At 49.8% G+C, this 20,499-nt stretch overlaps 2 long non-coding RNA genes across 2 annotated transcripts; both read left to right on the forward strand.

Annotated features, from left to right (window-relative positions):
- Positions 1-11,028: 11,028 nt before the first annotated feature.
- LOC142915701 (uncharacterized) lies at positions 11,029-16,225 on the forward strand. The gene is made up of 4 exons (XR_012936068.1): positions 11,029-11,237; positions 12,065-12,182; positions 15,269-15,420; positions 16,172-16,225. It is a non-coding gene; the product is annotated as an uncharacterized LOC142915701 (long non-coding RNA).
- Positions 16,226-17,017: 792 nt separating this feature from the next.
- On the forward strand, positions 17,018-17,823 carry LOC142915702 (uncharacterized). Its single transcript, XR_012936069.1, has 3 exons — positions 17,018-17,166; positions 17,496-17,557; positions 17,728-17,823. It is a non-coding gene; the product is annotated as an uncharacterized LOC142915702 (long non-coding RNA).
- The last annotated feature ends 2,676 nt before the right edge of the window (positions 17,824-20,499 follow it).

Genomic DNA, 20,499 nt, shown 5'->3' on the forward strand with positions numbered 1-20,499 from the left:
ACTGTGCGTGTGTGTGTGTACTGTGCGTGTGTGTACTGTGTGTACACTGTGTGTACTGTGTGTGTACCATGTGTGTGTACTGTGCGTGTGTGTGTGTAACGTGTGTGGCGGTAGTCTAGCGGTTAGTACGCTGCTTGCGAACATAACGACTCGAGTTTGATTCCCGCTCACAGCCAACACCCAGTGACGATTATTTGAACCGGTTCTGGGCCTCCCCTAGGTCGACTCAGCCTCAAATGAGTACCCAGTGTGGTGTACAAACATCGCCACTTTGGGAGACAAAGGCGGTCGGGCACGGTGCTGGCCACCCACCCCGTCGTGTACCGTTCCGGCCTTCATAGGTGGCGCTGCTACTTGCTAACAGCACTTGCCCCAACAGTCTGTTAAGGCTACACGGGGGTTCTTTGTCTTTGTATCACCACCCAGGAGTCACGGAGCTTTTGAGGCTCCGAGCCACGTGGGGATCCACAACAGCGTGAGGCGGTGCCACTCACAGGTGAGACTCGGGGATATGTGATTTCTAATCGATAGCCATCCGTCAGTTAACCCATCGCAACTGCTGAGTCTGTCACGCGACTTCCTCCTTCCAGCGAGCCTTTGACACTTCACATGGCCTCAAAGTGTACCTGGCCTGGCACGGGCGCCACGGCGATGTCACTGCCACTTACTGGCGAACGGCGGTCGTTGATGTCGGTGTCGACGGCGGCCATTGTCGTGGTACAGGTGCGCGTGGTGCATCGCTACCCCCGGCAAGACGCTGCGGGAGGGGCCAGGAGGAAGAGCGCAATCGGAGTACCACGATGGAGAGAGAGAGGAGAGGCGGGGATGGGGGAGGACAGAGAGGACCAGGGGGTGGGGGGGATCGACCAGGGGGAGATAGATGGGGTGAGATGAGAGAGCTCGTGAGGCAGAGGGCACAGAGGGAGATGGCCAGAATTGAGAGGGGCGGAGGAGAGGGCGGAGAGAGGCCACGGAGAGTGAGGAAGAATGTGGAGCGGGGGCGGGCGGGAAGAGAGCATGAGACGCGGGCGAGGGAGGGGGCAGGAGGAGGTGGACGGTTGGAAGAGGGGGTCATGGGGCTAGAGGAGGAGCAGTGGGCTCGTAGAGAGCTTGCTCGACGGAGGGGAGGGAGAGACGTGCGCGGGGAACGGGAGGATGCGGGCGGGGCTTTGGGAGCGAGGGAGAACGTGGACCGGGGGGGACAAGAGAGGGAGATGTGGGCGAGGGAGGGCGAGAGGGGTGGACGGGGGGGAGAGAGGCGGGGGGAGAGGGACCCGGTCAGGCAGAGGGGAGTGGGAGATGTGGTTCAGGCGGCAGAGCGGCGTGTGTAGGACATGGAGGGGGCCAGATTGAGGGCAATGAGAGAGGTAGATAATAGAGTGGAGAGGATGTTAGTAAACAGGCCTCGATTGGAGAGAGAGGCGGCCAGATTGAGGGCAGAGGGAGAGGTGCATAGGCCAATGGACAGGGGAAGAGTGGAGGTGGACATTGTCAGAGGGGCCGGTGGCCCGGGTGGAGAGCAGCAGATAAGAGAGAGAGCGGGAGAGATGCTAAGGTGGGAGAGAGAGGGAGCACGAAGGAGAGATAACAGAGGGGTAGATAGGGGAGCAGAGAGGGAAAGAGCGGAGGCAGACATTGTCAGATGGGCCGGTGGCCAGGGTAGAGAGCAGCAGATAAGAGAGAGAGCGGGAGAGATGCTAAGGTGGGAGAGAGAGGGGCTTGGAAGGAGGGGAGGGAGAGAGGTAGATAGAAGAAATGAGAGAGAGGTGGCACACAGGGGCATGGAGGGGGCTGGAAGGATCAGAGGTGGTAGAGAGGTAGAAGTGTCGATTGAGAGGGTTAGGCAATACTTGGACAGAGCGTGGAGAGTCGTGGAGGCCGAGAAGGGTCGAGACCGGGGGGCGGGGGGGGAGGTGGTCGTGAGAGACAGAGGAGTCGCGGAGAGAGATAGACGGCAAAGGGAGAGGGGGGGACAAGAGAAGGGGGAGAGGGGGGAGGGAGGGGACAGTTAATGCACATGATGCGGCATATCGCGAGAGAGAACCGCTTGGTGGGAGTGGTAGATAGGGTGCTGGGTATTGGGAACAGGGGGCGAAGGTGGGTGGACAGAGAGGGAGGGAGAGAGAGAGACAAGACCCCGGCTTGTCGTTGTTGCATCAACGACCGCTGATAGATGATGTTTGCAGGGAGGGGGGACTTTGAGGGGGGTGAGGAGAAAGCAGCGGCGCAGAGATTCAGGCTACACTGCACTACCAACACAGCAGAGACCCCAGTTCGATTTCCGCTCCTGGCCAACAACAACGGTGACGATTATCTGAACCGGTCCTGGGCCACCCTCCTCTAAGCACCGACTCGGTTTCAAGTGACTGGCGGTGTGTTCATGAACACGATTTGGAATTTAAATGCAGCGGGTGTGTGGCGTGGGACTCACACGGAGAAGAACGGAAATATTAAGGATATGTTTTTCAAACGAACGGTTGTGTGGGTTGCGTTGTGTTCATTAAAGTTACTTGCAATTCAAAGACAGGTGTGTTGTTGGTGGTTGTGATGGCAGATGATAACATTGTGAGGAGCAATGCCTGAATCCTTACCCTTGGGGTTCCTCTAGAAATGGCAAAAAGCCACTGAGAGTGGCCACGTGGAGGAGAGGCTGCTACTCTGTACAGAGCTGGACCGGTACTACCTGGATCTCTGTGGCATTCAGGAGATCCAGTGGACCGGCTCTGGCTCCAATCATCATGAGGGGTGCAGAGTCCTCCACTCGGGGCAGGAGACTGCCAAACAACAAGGAGTGGCTCTTATTCTGAAAAAAAGAATGAAGGCGGCATGGGAAGGTGGCAGCGAGGTGTGGGAAGCTGTAAGCCCCAGGCTACTTTGGGCTCGCCTCCCCATCAACAGGAGGCAGAGAATGGTGGTGGTGGTGGCTGCTTACGCCCCCACCGAAGATGAACATCAGTGGAGGGATGCAGGCAAGCCCGTGGATTCAGATTCCTTCTGTGACCTCCTGTCACAGGTGTTAGCTAAAAGTGGCTCCTCGGGATAGAGTCATCCTGTTGGGTGACTTCAATGCCCGAGTTGGTGATGATGCTGGCACCTGGTCTGGAGCGATTGGAAGGCATGGGCCAGATCAACTCAATAACAATGGTAGGAGGCTGTTAGACTTCTGTGCAGCCTATGGGCTTGTCATTGCCAACACGCTGTTCTGGCATCTGTGCATCCAGACAACATCATGGATTCACGCCGGGTCCAAGCAAGATCATCCGCAGGACTATATAGCAGTGGACCTGCTAATGCAGGCCCATGTCCTTGACACCAGAACCTACAGTGCTGCTGACCTCACTGACCATTAGCTTTTCATATGTAAGATCTGTGGGCTGGGTAAATCTGCGAGCAGGAGCGAGGTACAATTAAGCTCCCAAGCATTCACTACGTTATAAACAACATATTTGCACTCATAAGTCGCTTGCCTAATTGCCTCAGCAACTCGGTGTTTCGTATCGAATCTCATCTCAAACAATCGAAGGGCGCCCCTAAGTGGCAGCTGCCCCTGCGTGGCACAAGGTGGCCCTCCACCGGCCTGCACCTGGCATGAGTCTGTCGGTACGGGGCGATCATTGACACGTCATCTACATTGTGGAGTTTCCGGATAATGTTTGGAATTACCACAATTTTGACCGTGACACCAACATGCAATGACCTGTGCGTTGTGAGTGACACAATACTCTGTTTGACATCCGCCGTGAAGCAGAACAGCACATAATGTGGTGACTGTTACTGGAGTAGCCAGGTGTGCCTGTCGGATTTGAACTTTGAACCTCTGCAACAAATATAGAATGCGCTACCATATTCCTGGTTCTTTCGGTAAAGATTAACGTAGATAGAAAACAAAAAATAAACAAAATAAAAGATAAAAAAATGAAAAAATGTAATAAAAATAACAAATAAAAATAATACATTTAAAAAAATTAATTGATGATAAGATGCCATGGGTCGACTGACTCAGATGACTGGCCAATGCACCGCCTTTGCCCCCCACTACACACACACAGTGTGTACGTACACACACACACAGTGGCTGTACGTACACAGTGTGTACGTACATACACAGTGTATACGTACACACTGTGTGTGTGTGCGTACACACACACACAGTGTGTATACACACAGTATGTACGTACACACAATAATGTACACGTTGTAGTTGCTGAGTTCACGCACCCAAGGGAGGGGGCAATGGAAAATGAAGCTAAATCAACTTAAACTCCATCCCCGCTCTGTGACGTCATCACTCAGCATGACCTCATCGGCATGAAGTGCCAGCGGGAGGTGTACCTCGCTAGGGACGTCATGTCACTAAGGTATTCACACTCCCCCAACCCCGTCCACAGCGCTCTTGAGCGTGACGTCACCTCCGCTTGGGTCACTGCCGATATCCAGTGGCAATCCTTGTTTGGGCAAAGCTACGCCCAAGTGACTGAGGTTCATTAACATAATGTGTTCGTATTCTTAGTTTTTTCGGTAAAGTCATGAATTACTGCAGTCACGAAAGCTTTAAATCAAAATATAATGTATTCGTTGAAGCTGTTGGGTTCAGCAGCCACGCCCCATCCCTCGACATATGGGAGGGGCGTGTCTCTTACCCCGGAAGTGACGTCATGTTACCTGCTTACCCGTGTGATGTCGCGAGGTAACAGGAGGCTGCCGATCCACGCTTGCATTGAAATCCGAGGTGAGAAATTCTCATCGTGGTGGTTGTTGTTGTTTACCAAGGTAGAGCCTCTCTCTCTCTCAGGGATGTCAGTTGAGTAGCAGCGAGCATGGGAATCGATGTCCAGGTTGGAACTTTACAACGCGGGGCCTAGCCACGCGGGGCCTTGCCTCCTGCCCTCGCCTGATTGCATTCACTTTAATTATCTCGCTTAAGTTTAATTTGTCTTCACCCGGCTCGCCACTTTGTAACTTTGTTTTATTGTAAATATTCATGCAGTTTTTATTTTCGTTCTTTTGTTACCAGGCCAAGCCCGCTTGAGCTGCTATACCGCTCTTGTTATCAGAAGCGACCTGCCCACAACAACACAAGGTGAGGCTTTGTCAACGTGTGTGAATGTTTTGACTTAAAACTTTGGTGACTGCAGGAATTAATATTCTTGGTTCTTTCGGTAAAGTCACGTAGATAGAAAATTAACTTAAAATAACAGATAATAAATTTAATGAAAAATAAAAAAAAATTGAAAATGAAGCAAAAAACCCACGACTTTCGATCGCAACACAAGTGGTCTTTATCTTATTGAATTTAATCTGTTATTTTATTTTCTATCTACGTTACTTTACTGAAAGAACCAACAATACGTGCGTCAATGTATCTCTCGGTCAAAGACGCTAAGCGCGTGCCGCTGTTGACTCTGAATGTGTGGATGGGAACACCTTCACCACGGGGAGAGAGAGACAGAGACACGGATAGCCTCGGCTATGTTGATGATCCTCCATTCATTATTTGGTGGAGTGAGGAAGAATTAATGCTGAGCAGATGAAGGTGGCCAGGCATGGTGCTGGTCACACCACCACCTGTTTACTCATGGCAGTGTGTGACAGTGTCAAGTTTGTGTTTGCAGTAAAGTCTATTAACTAGGTTGAACACGGAGGTTATATCAAAGCAATAGTTTATTTTTGTTTTCCTCTGGAACTCTTTGTAAGAATGGAAACAGGATGTGAACACAGCACACACATTCAGCTGAAGTCAGAACTGTTCATCCCCAGCATTCAAGAACATCTGAGCCTAGACTCACACCTGAGTTGCGATTGAACATTAATTCATGCATTTCTGCAAAACACAAATAGTATTGTTTTCAAAACCCTTTGCTATGTCAGCTGAATTTAGTTTTCATAAATATTCATTTTGTAGTCAGACAGCCGAAATTGTGTGCTTAGAGTTTTGGGTTAACATTCATCTTGAAGATATGAAGGCTTCCAGGCATATTAATGACATTTTCCCTCTCATTGTGTGCCATAGCAGCCCGTGGAGAGAAACCCTTCAGGTGCACTCTGTACGTGAAGGCGTTTGCACAGTCACCACATCTTAAAGTACACCAGAGAACACACACGGGAGATAAACCCTTCAAGTTGCAGTGTGTGCGTGAAGGCGTTTGCACGTTCATCAAATCTGATGAATTTGGGAAACTTTTTCACATCATGAATATATTAATAAGTATAGACGTGTAAGTCACGTGTGCATTCCTCTGTGCCTGACGTGTAGATGGTGTGGATATTCTTTTTTTCTGTCTGCAGCTGACGCTTCCTCTGCAGATTTGGTCTGATGGAGCAAAGGCACTCAGCGCAGCTCGGTACGACAAGTCAACAATGCGACCAGCGTGCATACAGCACGGACCGGACTGGAAATTTGACATGGCACCAGAGAAGTCACACAGGAGAGAAACCCTTCAAATGTACTGTGTGTAACAAGGCATTTGCATGGCCATCAGTTTTTCAGAACCACCAGAGAACACACACGGGAGAGAAACCCTTCAAGTGCAGTATGTGCGTGAAGGCGTTTACACAGTCATGTAATCTTGTAACACACCAGAGAACACACACGGGAGAGAAACCCTTCAAGTGCAGTGTGTGCGTGAAGGCGTTTGCACAGTCATCTGCTCTTAAAGAACACCAGAGAACACACACGGGAGAGAAACCCTTCAGGTGCACGATGTGCGGAATGGCGTTTACACAGTCATGTAATCTTGTAACACACCAGAGAACACACACGGGAGAGAAACCCTTCAAGTGCAGTGTGTGTGGGAAGGCATTTTCAGATTTATCTACTCTTAAAAAACACCAGAGAACACACACAGGCGAGAAACCCTTCAGGTGCACGATGTGCGGGATGGCGTTTACACAGTCATATAATCTCGTATTACACGAGAGAACACACACGGGAGAAACCCTTCAGGTGCACTCTGTGCGGGAAGTCATTTGCACGTTCATCAACTCTTCAAGTACACCAGAGAACACAGAAGCATCAGAAGATCCACAAGGAGTGCAGTCTGAAATCAGCTTGTGAAAGTCAAAGTACCGCAATGAGCCCATCCCTCATGAAACACGAACCGGACGAAAATCCCAGCTTGGACACTTTTAAAGGTATCGAGGTGAAATATGAAGAGGTGATGGTGAAATGTGAAGAAGTGAAGAGCGAAGAAGTGAAGGTAAAATGTGAAGATGAAGATTCAACTCCAAAATGGGACCTTCACATCGTAAAGCAGGAGGAGAATTCTGACTGAGGCAGAGTGAGGCAACTCCCAGCAGTTTGTGGAATTGGAGGTGTGGGTGGACTTGCTCCTAGACAATACAAAGTCAAATGGAGACCCGGTAGATGTGTAAGCCAGAGACGATGTCGCTACAATGGATGCACCTTTGTCACAGGCCTTTAATGACAAGAATGTGAAGTTGGACACTTTGTGGGCCCATGGGTTGGGTAGATCTCTAACCAGGAGCAAGAGCCAATAAGCTCCCAAGCATTCACTATGTTATAATTGCTTTTACATGGTGCTTGCTTAATCGCCTCAGCAACTCGGAGTTTTGTGTCGTACCTCGTCTGAAACACTCGAAGAGCATCCCCAAGTAGCAGCTGCCCCTGTGCGGCACAAGGTGGTGGCCCTGCACCGGCCTGCATGTGGACAAGAGCCTGTCAGTAGGGAGCGATGATTGATGCGTCATCTCAGTTGTGTAGTTTGTAGGTAATGTTTAGAATTTGCTACATTTTCACTCAGACGCCAGCATGCAATGGCCTACTCGTTTTGAATGACACAATAGTATGTTTTACATACACTGTGAAGCAGACTGTGCAACTTTTTTGTGAAAGCTTCTTGTTAATGCGATGTAACGTGATGCAGTATGTTTCACTGAAGTAATCCAATTTTGTTAATGTGCCTGTCAATAATTTAGAATTAATACTTGCTTGATTTTGTGCATACTTGTAACATTTGATCTGTAAGGGTCAAACATTGAATAAGTGATGTTAGGACAAAGTGTGTGTGTGTGTTTTGGAAGTAACCTGTACAGAGAACTCAGGTGGGACCCGTTGTTCTTGTGATACAGGTCCAATGGTGTTTTTGTGTTCCACGAAGCGTCTGCCTCTGGAGCAACTCATCGTCTTTGAAATAGGTAGCACGCTCGGATCATTCATCAGTTACAAGGCATACCACTTAAAAGTTACATGTAGCGGAGGAGGTACATTCTCTACAACACGAATTGTAGTTTTGTCTTACGTGTTGACGTAGATTTTGTCTAACTAGGACTAGAAATGCACCTTGCTGATTAACGTCTGGATGTTCGTACCTGTCGGTTGAAGCAAACCCCACTGCTGTTGTTGAGACGCTGTGCACCAATAAGGGTCCAACACATTGACGGCCTTCAGGCCAGGAAAGTCACAACATTTGCACACGAAGGACGCATTCACGCAAACACCCGGTGCTCCGTTTTGAAGTTTTAAAATGAAACATCTTTGAATTGTGTTGTGTTTTGAATTAGATGATTTTTATTTCTTCATTAAAAGCTTGTATCAATTTACATCTGGAAGACTTCATTGAAAAGGACATTTCGTGTGAATTTTCTCTCGTCATTAAGTAGACGGCCTTGCCGGGGGTTCGATTCAATGCGAACACAAACAGTGTACACACACACAGTGTACACACACACAGTGTACACACACAGTTTACACGCACACAGTGACACAGTGACACACACAGTGTACACTGTGTGTACACTGTGTGTGTACACTGTGTGCACACACAGTGTACACACACAGTGACACAGTGACGCACACACAGTGACAGTGTACACACACAGTGACACACACACAGTGACACAGTGACACAACAACAACCGCCATTTGCTACTAAGTGGCGGTGACGTCACCACGACGCTTGTGCCAAGCACAGTGACACACAGTGACACAGTGACACACACAGCGACACACAGTGACACACACTGTATACACACAGTGTACACACACACAGTGTATACACAGTGTACACACACACAGTGTATACAAACAGTGTACACACAGTGTACACACACACAGTGTATATACACAGTGTGCACACAGTGTATACACACAGTGTACACACACAGTGTACACACACAATGTACACACACACAGTGTACACATACACAGTGTATACACAGTGTAAACACACAGTGTACACACACACAGGGTATACACAGTGTACACACACAGTGTACACACGGTGTACATACAGTGTATACACCCAGTGTACACACACAGGGTACACACAGTGTATATATACACACACACAGTGTACACACAGTGACACACAGGGTATACACAGTGTATACACACACACAGTGTATACAGTGTACACACACACAGTGTACACACACACAGTGTACACACACAATGTACACACAGTGTACACACACTGTACACACACAGTGTACACATACGCAGTGTACACACACAGTGTACACACACAGTGTACACACTCTACACACACAGTGTACACATACGCAGTGTACACACACACAGTGTATACACATAGTGTACACACACACAGTGTACACACACAGTGTCTGTACACAGTGTACACACACAATGTACACACACACAGTGTACACACACAATGTACACAATGTACACACAGTGTACACACACACACAGTGTACACACACACAGTGTACACACACAATTTATACACACAGTGTACACATACGCAGTGTACACACACAGTGTATACACATAGTGTACACACACACAGCATACACACGCAGTGTACACACACAGTGTATACACATAGTGTACACACACAGCGTACACACGCAGTGTACACACACAGTGTATACACATAGTGTACACACATAGTGTACACACACAGTGTATACACAATATACACAATGTACACACACACAGTGTACACACACAGTGTACACACACACAGTGTACACACACAATTTATACACACAGTGTACACATACGCAGTGTACACACACAGTGTATACACAGTGTACACACACACAGCGTACACACATAGGGTACACACACAGTGTATACACACACAGTGTACACACACAGTGTACACACACACAGTGTACACACAGGGTATACACAGTTTACATACACACAGTGTACACACACACAGTGTACACACACACAGTGTACACACACACAGTGACACAGTGACACACAGTGTACACACAGTGACACACACACACACAGTGTATCCACACACAGTGTACACACACAGTGTATACACACAGTGTACACGCACTGTATACAGTGTACACACACAGTGTACACACACAGTGTATACAAACAGTGTACACACATACAGTGTACACATAGACACCTGGGAGCCAGAAATCTTTCTGATGGGCCAAATACTCATTTCACTCATTAAATGCAAATAAATTTATAACATTTTTGACATGCGTTTCTCTGGATTTTTGTTGTTATTCTGTCTCACTGTTCAAATAAATCTACCATTAAAATTATAGACTGATCATTTCTTTGTCAGTGGGCAAACGTACAAAATCAGCAGGGGATCAAAATATATTTTTTATTTTATTGTTTCCATTCTACGTGGTGACTTTACCGAAATAACCAAGAAGATGAATCCCTGCAGTCACGAAAGCTTTAAATAGAAATTTGAATTGCAAGTGCTTTGAGTGTGTGCACGTGCCGTGTGGAAAAAAATGTACGATACGCTTATGGTGGATATGATTAGGTAATATCGTAGTGTCGCCATATCGCGATAACTGTCGGAGTTAAATGTTGTACAATTCTGCAAGAGCGTTCCGAACTTTGATCGCGTTGTGTGAACGTCATCATTTGGAACGAACCAACTTACCGCTTTAAATAGGGGGGGGGGGGGTCGCAGACGCGGTAATATTTTTTTAAAATATATAAATATATACATCTACAACAGCAATACAATGACGGAGCGACCGTGACTATCACAGTAGATCATTCAGCATATATTGTTTGAGTAAATACGATTCAAATTATGTGATGGAAGTGAAAGTATAAGATTGATAGTTTGAGCGTCAACCCTTCGCTGGGAGTGGTAGCTCCCAAGTGCCAATGGCTGACGCCTCAAGCGCGGCTCCCAGGACGCTTCTAAACTGTTCGGAACATAACGACTCCCCACCCCCACCCTAAACTCTAAACTTGCACGAACAATTCCTCTCGCCCCTTAAAACTCTGAGCAGGATTGAACTCACGCGAACCGGTAAGTGGGTGTTTTGGTTTAAAAATTTTGACCACAAAAAAAATCCGGTGTTGTGTGACCCCCGTTGCGGCGGTGACACCGCAGGCTGTGGTTGCTCCCCGCCGGGGAAGGCGTCTCCTTCTCGGTAGGCAATCCAGGCCATTCAGGCCCTCCCTGGCGTCTCGGGCCTAGTCTGTCACAAAGAAAATAAAGAATTATACATGCTTTGTGGAACTGTTTTCACAGTAAGATACACAGGCAGCAGTCGTAAGAAAAAAGGCTGAAATACAATCGTCGGTAACAGAGGTGTTATGAAAAAGGGCCATTGCACGATTATGCACTACAGTATTTACTTTCAAGGGCAGTGTTATTGGTAAATATGTAGGGGTTTTTCTCTCGTGATATACCCGTCTTTGTGTTTGTCCTCATGCTTTGGGTTTCGGGCTGTTGCACGCGAGTTTGAAGCCTTTGGTTAAACGAGGTAACACAACCACGGGTCAAGTTATCTCTTGATGCATCACAGCTGTCATAACCCGTACGGTTTACCCCGTATTCTTGTACAGAGACATTGAGTTTTCACGCCCATACGGGGTACAGCCGTTTCAATACGGGCAAAAAAACATGCTTTGGTAACAGTATTGTCTATTTGTGTTTCTACATTGTGATGGGACTTCGCAGGACGAACGTTGATATTCATAAAGACACGTGGTGGCCGATATGGCCTGAATTGATCTGTAATAAGGTAGGGGCACTGATAGAGGTTGACAGCTACGTGGTGGTGAGTGTACTCGAAGTGAATCTCTATTTGTGTGTTTCTCCCTTGTGATGGGACTTTGTTGTTGTTTTAGGCGGCTGCGGGACTGTGCAACGGAGCGGTGGGGGCAACATTCATTGTAGAGTACAATGTCACTACGCTCCCACGTCTACGCTACCCTCCTCCACCAAGCCGCCACACGGACGAGCGTGGTGAAGTATGGTCAAATCACGACCCGGGGCGGCGTGGGGAGACCCTCGTCCGGCAATGGATTAACAAATTGGCTCTTACTGTTTATCTCCATATATATAAAAATATGTAAAGTTGTGATTGTGTGTGTTGTCTGTTCAAAATGTTTAGCCTACTTCCCGACATGCAACAAACTGGAAATTTGCCATGTGGGTATTTCCCAGACTGTACACCGTGCAAACATTATACAAATACACTTTTGTGTTTTTTTTAGGGGTGGGGAGGGGAGCTCAATAATGCCTAGATTTTATGCACGGCAAGTGAGCTCTGACGTCAAATCTGTCACGTGACCCGTGCATGTGGAAGCGTCACGCATTGTAGTGTAGCGGTTAGCGTTGTCTGTGTGTGTGTCTGTGTGTGTGTCTGTGTGTTGTGGGGAGCGATAGTGTAGCGGTTAGCGCGCTGCGCTATGAACCTGGCGACCCAGGTTCGATTCCTGCTCACGGCCAACACCAGTGACGATTATCTGAACCGGTCCCGGGCCTCCCCTAGGTCGACTCAGCCTCAAATGAGTACCTGGTGCGGTGTGTAAACATTGCCACTAGGGAGACAAAGGCGGTCGAGCGTGGTGCTGGCCACCCACCCCCTCGTGTACCGTCCCGGCCTTCATAGGTGCTCGCTAACAGCACTTGGTCCTACAGTCTGTTAAGGCTATATGGGGGATCTTTTTGTGTCTGTGTGTGTCTGTGTGTGTGTCTGTGTGTTTGTGTCTGTGTGTGGAAGCCTAATGCATTGTAGTGTAGTGGTTAGCGCTACGCCGCGCTACGAACCCGGCGACCCGAGTTCGATTCCCGCTCACGGCCACCACCGGTGACGATTATTTGAACCGGTCCTGGGCCTCCCCTAGGTCGACTCAGCCTCTAACGAGTAACTGTTGTGGTGTGAACATCGCCACTGGGGAGACAAAGGCGGCCGGGTGTGGTGAATTCAAGCCTGGGTAGTACAGCTAGTCCTGTATATACCTACACAGCCTACATACAACAGAATAAGTAGTATCTCTTGGCCCTGTAGTTGTATCTACTGACTGTACAGGAGTATCTACTGAGCCAGTAGTAGCTACTGACTGTTTAGTGGTATTTACTGACTGTAGTAACTACTGACCGTAGTAGTATTTACTGGCCCTACAGTAGTGTCTACCGGCTCTATAGTAGTAACGACTAGCTGTATAGTAGTATCTGCTGACTCTATAGGAGTATTCACTGACTATAGTAGTAACTACTAACTCTATATCAGTATCTACTCACTCTATAGTAGTGCCTACTGACTCTAGTAGCTACTGACCGTAGTTGTATCTGCTGACTGTAGCAGTATTTGCTGACTGTAGTGGTATAGTCTGACTGTTTTAGTATCTACTAACTCTATATAGCGGTATGTACCAACTCGATAGCATTATTTACTATTACTACAGCAGTGCATACCGACTGTGGTGGATCCTGCTCTCACTACAGCAGTGCATACTTACTGTGGTGGTAACTGCTATCACTACAGCAGTGCATACTGACTGTGGCGGTACTTGCTATCACTACAGACCAATTTACTCTGACAGAGACCCACAGACTCACACAGAGACCCATAGACTCACACAGAGACAAATTTACTCTGACAGAGACCCACAGACTCACACAGAGACCCATAGACTGATAGACTCACACAGATACCAATTTACTCTGACAGAGGCCCACAGACTCACACAGAGACCCATAGACTCACACAAATACCAATTTACTCTGACAGAGGCCCACAGATTCACACAGAGACCCATAGACCCACACAGAGACCAGTTTACTCTGACAGAGACCCACAGACTCACACAGAGCCCCATAGACTCACACAGAGACAAATTTACTCTGACAGAGACCCACAGACTCACACAGAGACCCATAGACTCACACAGATACCAATTTACTCTGATAGAGGCCCACAGACTCACACAGATACCCATAGACTCACACAGATACCAATTTACTCTGACAGAGGCCCAAAGACTCACACAGATACCCATAAGCCCACAGACTCACACAGAGACCCACAGACTCACACAGAGACCCATAGACTCACGACACAGGCGGTCCCCACGAGGTGGTCGTCAGCCGTGCCCGGCGGCTGAGCATTACTCACCCCCCCCCCCCACCACGTCGCTGTCTCCACAGCTGCCGTGATGAGTGTCGCTGTCTTCCTGCTGTCTCCACAGCTGCTGTGACGAGTGTCGCTGTCTTCCTGCTGTCTCCACAGCTGCCGTGACTAGTGTTGCTGTCTTCCTGCTGTCTCCACAGCTGCCGTGATGAGTGCCGGTGACTTCCTGCAGTCTCCACAGCTGCGGAGACGAGTGTCACTGTCTTCCTGCTGTCTCTACAGCTGCTGTGACGAGTGTGGCTGTCTTCCTGCTGTCTCCACAGCTGCCGTGATGAGTGTGGCTGTCTTCCTGCTGTCTCCACAGCTGCCGTGACGAGTGTCGCTGTCTTCCTGCTGTCTCCACAGCTGCCGTGACGAGTGTGGCTGTCTTCCTGCTGTCTCACAGCTACCGTGACGAGTGTCGCTGTCTTCCTGCTGTCTCCACAGCTGCTGTGACGAGTGTCGCTGTCTTCCTGCTGTCTCCACAGCTGCCGTGACGAGTGTCGCTGTCTTCCTGCTGTCTCCACAGCTGCCGTGACGAGTGTCGCTGTCTTCCTGCTGTCTCCACAGCTGCCGTGACGAGTGTGGCTGTCTTCCTGCTGTCTCACAGCTACCGTGACGAGTGTCGCTGTCTTCCTGCTGTCTCCACAGCTGCCGTGACGAGTGTCGCTGTCTTCCTGCTGTCTCCACAGCTGCCGTGACGAGTGTCGCTGTCTTCCTGCTGTCTCCACAGCTGCCGTGACGAGTGTCGCTGTCTTCCTGCTGTCTCCACAGCTGCCGTGACGAGTGTCGCTATCTTCCTGCTGTCTCCACAGCTGCCGTGACGAGTGTCGCTGTCTTCCTGCTGTCTCCACAGCTGCCGTGACGAGTGTCGCTGTCTTCCTGCTGTCTCACAGCTGCCGTGACGAGTGTCGCTGTCTTCCTGCTGTCTCCACAGCTGCCGTAATTAGTGCCGGTGACTCCAGGTTGTCTCTGGCCGCTGCCGTGATGAGTGCCGGTGACTCCAGGTTGTCTCTGGCCGCTGCCGTGATGAGTGCCGGTGACTCCAGGTTGTCTCTGGCCGCTGCTGGAGCTCACAGGAACATTCTGGTGAGTCGCTTTTAGGGGGGCTCACCGGTGCTCTGTGTACTACTATACACTGTACACTACTATACACTGTACGCTATACTATACACTGTACACTATACTATACACTGTACACTATACACTGCACACTATACACTGTACACTATACTATACACTGTACACTATACTGTACGCTATACTATACACTGTACACTATACTATACACAACTATACACTACATTACTATACACTACACAACTATACACTGTACACTATACACAACTATACACTACATTACTATACACTACACAACTATACACTGTACACTATACACAACTATACACTACAATTACTATACACTACACTACTATGCACTACATTACTATACACTACACTACTATACACTACACTATACCCTACACTACTATAAACTACAGTACTATACGCTACTATACACTATGCACTACTATACACTACAATGTAATATACACTACTATACACTACAATCGGTCCTGGGCCTCCCCTAGGTTGACTCAAAAGAGTAGCTGGTGTAGCGGTGTGTCGTAGTAAACAAAGCCACTGGGGAGACAAAGGCGGTTCGGCGTGGTGCTGGCCACCCACCCTCTCATGTGCCACAGTGCCGGCAGCCTTGATAGGTGCTTCTCTTCGCTAACAGCACTTGCCCCTATAGCCTGCCGTGGCTACACGGGGGACCTTTGTGTCTGTGTGAGTGATGACATGTGGCTCCGTGATGCCTCTGTCCGCTGGGATGCAGCTGAAGCCGGTGCCTGCGATGCTTCGTCTGCTGCAGTCGGTCGGTGTTGAGGGCGACACATTCACGTGGGAGCAGGTGGGTCCCATCACGACCACCAACACCATCATCATCTGCGTGGCTAGGAGATGTTGACTACCTCGCCTGGTGTACAGGAGGTCGTGGGACCCACCATCATCATTATCAGGGTGGCTAGGAGATGTTGACTACCTCGCCTGGTGTACAGGAGGTCGTGGATTCCATCGCGACCCTGACACCTGCTGTATAATTTGGATTTGCAGGATTATCACACATGGCTACGTGTGGTGCGAAAGAAGTTCAACATAGTACAGACGTTACACTCACCCACCCACTCACCCAACCACTCGTCCACCCACTCATTCACTGACCTACTCACTCAGCCACCCACTCACCCAACCACTCACCCACTCCATTTACCCACACACTAACACTCACTCATCCAACCACTCACTCATCCACTCACTCACCCAACCACTCACTCGACTCACCCTCTAACCCATCCACTCACCCTCTAACCCATCCACTCACTGACTAGTCCATCTCTTCCGCCCATGCCACTAAATCACTGATCCACCCACCCACTCACTGATTCTCTCACTGATCCACACACCCACTCACTCACCTACTCACTCACCTACCCACCTACTCACCCACTCAATCACTCAACCACCCACTCACCTACCCACCCACTCACCCACTCAATCACTCAACCACCCACTCACTAACTCATCCACTCACTCACCCACTCACTCACCCACCCACCTACTCACCCACTCAGTCACCCACTCGTGTGTGTGCATGCATGCGTGTGTGTGTGCATGTGTGTGTGTGCGTCCCACGTAGGCGCACCACTACGTGGGACAATACATCAAGCGGAGACAACTTTACGATGTAGAGAGGCCGTACCTGGTGAGGTGTGGCGGGGACCCCCTGGGGGAGGTGTTTGGTGTGGAGGGATTCTCACTCAGAGATCCCAGGTGAGGGAGATACAAAGAGGGTGGAGAGAGAGTGGGTGGGTGAGTGAGTGTGGGTGAGCGGATGAGTTATTTAGTGAGTGAGTGGGAAGGCGAGTGGGGGAGTGAATTATTGAGTGGATGGGTGAGCTGTTTAGTGAGTGGGCGAGTGATTGAGTGGGTGAATATTCTTTGGTTCTTTCACTAAAGTCACGTAGATAGAAAAATTATATAAAAAAAAGTGAAATAAAAATAAACAAGCACAAGAGAGAGAGGGGTGGAGAGAGAGAGAGGGGCGGGAGATAGAGCCTGCATCCAAACGCAGCCTGGATCTCCCTGTCTCTCTCTTCCAGACACTCGGTGGCAGCGCTGTTCGTGAAGTCATTCTCCATAGTGACGGCCGACAGCAGGCGAGGTGAAGTTCCCCTCCCTCCTCCTCACTCCCTCCCTCCTTCTCACTCCCTCCCCGGGTTCATAGCGCGACGTAGCACTAACTACTACTACACTACCGCTACCCATATACAGTCACACACTCACACACTCACACATTCACTCACTCACTCTCTTCTTTTTCTTCCCCTTCAGCCGGTGCCAACGTCACCACCACCTCCACCACTTCCTCTCCATCTTGCGCTCCGACCGGTGGCGGTGCTGTTGGTGTGGGTGGTGGTGGTGGTGGTGTGGGTGGTGGTGTGGGTGGTTGTGGTGGTGGTAGTGGTGTGGGTGGTGGTGGCGGTGGTGTGGGTGGTGGTTGTGATGGTGGTGGTGTGGGTGGTGGTGGTGGTGTTGGTGTGGTTGGTGGTGTTGGTGTGGGTGGTGGTGTTGGTGTGGGTGGTGGTGGCAGTGGTGGTGGCGGTGGTGTGGGTGGTGGTGTTGGTGTGGGTGATGGTGGTGGTGTGGGTGGTGGTGTTGGTGTGGGTGGTAGTGTTGGTGTTGTTGGTGTGGTTGGTGGTGTGGGTGGTGCTGGTGGTGTGGGTGGTGCTGGTGGTGTTATCGTGGGTGAGTGCGTGGTGTGCCAGAGTGAGCCGCGTAGCTGCACGTTAGTTCACGGCGACAGCGGTCACCTTGCCACGTGCCGCCGCTGCGCCTTGGAGCTGCAGCGGCGTGGCATGGCCTGCCCACTCTGCCGCAGGGAGATCCACTCTGTGGTGCACACGTTCCTGTCCTGACACGACACACAACAGACACACACAGACACACACACAGACACAACAACAACAACCGCCATTCGCCACTAAGTGGCGGTGACGTCACCACGACGCTTGTGCCAGGCTATGTGTACCCTGAGGCAACGTGAAGTGCAGAACGTCCGCTGGCAGGTCACAGGGCAGACCCAGGTGCCACGGGTCGACTGACTGAGATGACTGGCTGATGCACCACCTGTGCCTCCTACTGTGCCAACCTGCTGTGCTTTAGCCACCCGGCGCTCCGCTCGTTCTGAGCGTCGCTCCTCCGCCCTCCATTGTTGTTGGAGTGCGACTACCTCCAACTGCCCAGTAGCATCCTTCACGAGCCTCCTCCACAGAGGCCGATCTTGACACCGCTGGTACCAGTCATCGGCAAGTCCACTCAGCTCCACGTCCTCCTGTACCACATCACTCCATTTCTTCTCTAACCCGTGCCGCACCCGCTTAGCCCCCTCAATCCGGCCGAACAAAAGCTGTTTCGGCATGCGGTGGCAGGGCATGCGGGCTACATGACCCAGCCATTGCAGCCTTGCCCGCTGGAGGAGCTCACCGATGGGACCTTGCCCAGATCTTTGAAGGATTTGTGAGCTCCTCACACAATCCAGTCTGGTTAAACCCAGGATGGATCGTAGGCAGGCCAGCTTAAATGTTTCTAACCGGCGAAGATGTTCCATTAGGGGGGTCCACGTTTCACAAGCGTAGAGAAGGGAGGGAATGACCGTGGCCGAGAGGACCTGAAGCTTAGTGCGGAGCGACAGACCAGGTAGCTTCCACACAGCGTTACGCAACCGATGAAAAGATATTGCCGCTCGACTGATTCGGAGTGAGACCTCTGCTGTTAAACTGGTGCCAATCATAAGCACACTGCCCAGGTATGGGAAACTCTCCACTCTCTCCACAACTGCCCCATCACCGATTGGGAGTTGTGGGGGTGGAGTGTCCGATGGTACAAAATACACAGACATACACACACAGACACGCACACACACAGACATGCACAACAATAACAACAACTGCCATTCGCCACTAAGTGGCGAATCGCGTCACCACGACGCTTGTGCCAGGACATGTGCACCTTGAGGCCACGTGAAGTGTCGAACGACCGCTGGCAGGAGGTCACGGGGCAGACCCAGGTGCCACGGGTCGACTGACTGAGATGAGATACACACAAAGAGACACAGAGAGACAGATACACAGACACAGATACACACAGACACACACAGACACAGATACACAGAGAGACAGAGAGAGACAGAGAGAGACAGATAGATACACAGAGAGCGTTTGTTAATTTATGTCTCCTTAAGGACAATTTAATGTTCATGTTTTTACCTCAGAATGTAAAAAAAATGTTCCTCGTAATGTTCAAAATATTTTTTTGTCTACCTCAGAATGTTTATAAAAAAATTAACCTCAGAATGTTATTTTTTTACCTCAATGTAAAAAAGATTTGCTTTTACCTCAGAATATAAAAAAAAAATGTTTACCTCAATGTAGAAATTCTATTTTTTTACCTCACTCGCACTCTTGAATGCGTTTATTGCCGTTTAATATATTAAACTTTTGCACATTTTACCTCATCGTTTCCTGTCATCACTTTACGAGGCGTTGGTGCGGCAAAGCAAACCCCTCCAGTGAAGGTCCCCCGTGTGGCCTCTAACAGACTGTAGGGGCAAGTGTCTCTTAGCAGCTCGCAGCAGCTGCGACCACCGTCACGACAAAATTATCTTACATCCACGTCCACCCTCTGTGAATATTCACACGCACGTGGGAGACGCGCTAACCCATCCCTCGCGATCCGAGCGGTGCGTCTTAAGAGTGCGAGGATTATTCTCCTGGCAGCTCTAACGCCGTTGCCACGTGACGAGCGACCTGACGGAGCTGCTTTCACTTGGTGCAGGGCAGGCCGCTCGCGTGGACCAAGATTGGCACAGTAGCTCAGTGGGGGGCCCCCCTACACCCTGGTGGCAATACACTTAGTTTAGTTTTACTTAGGTCTCTGTTAGTGTGGGTCTCTGTGGGTATCTGTGTGGGTCTCTATGGGTCTCTGTGGGTCTCTGTGGGTCTCTATGAGTATGGGTCTCTGTGGGTCTCTGTGGGTATGGGTCTCTGTGGGTCTGTGTGGGTCTCTATGAGTATGGGTCTCTGTGGGCCTGTGTGGGTCTCTATG

The sequence above is a fragment of the Petromyzon marinus genome, unplaced genomic scaffold (assembly GCF_048934315.1).
Source record: "Petromyzon marinus isolate PM22_M1 ecotype Great Lakes invasive population unplaced genomic scaffold, UKy_Petmar_22M1.pri1.0 PM_G_Scaffold_34, whole genome shotgun sequence".
NCBI lineage: Eukaryota > Metazoa > Chordata > Hyperoartia > Petromyzontiformes > Petromyzontidae > Petromyzon > Petromyzon marinus.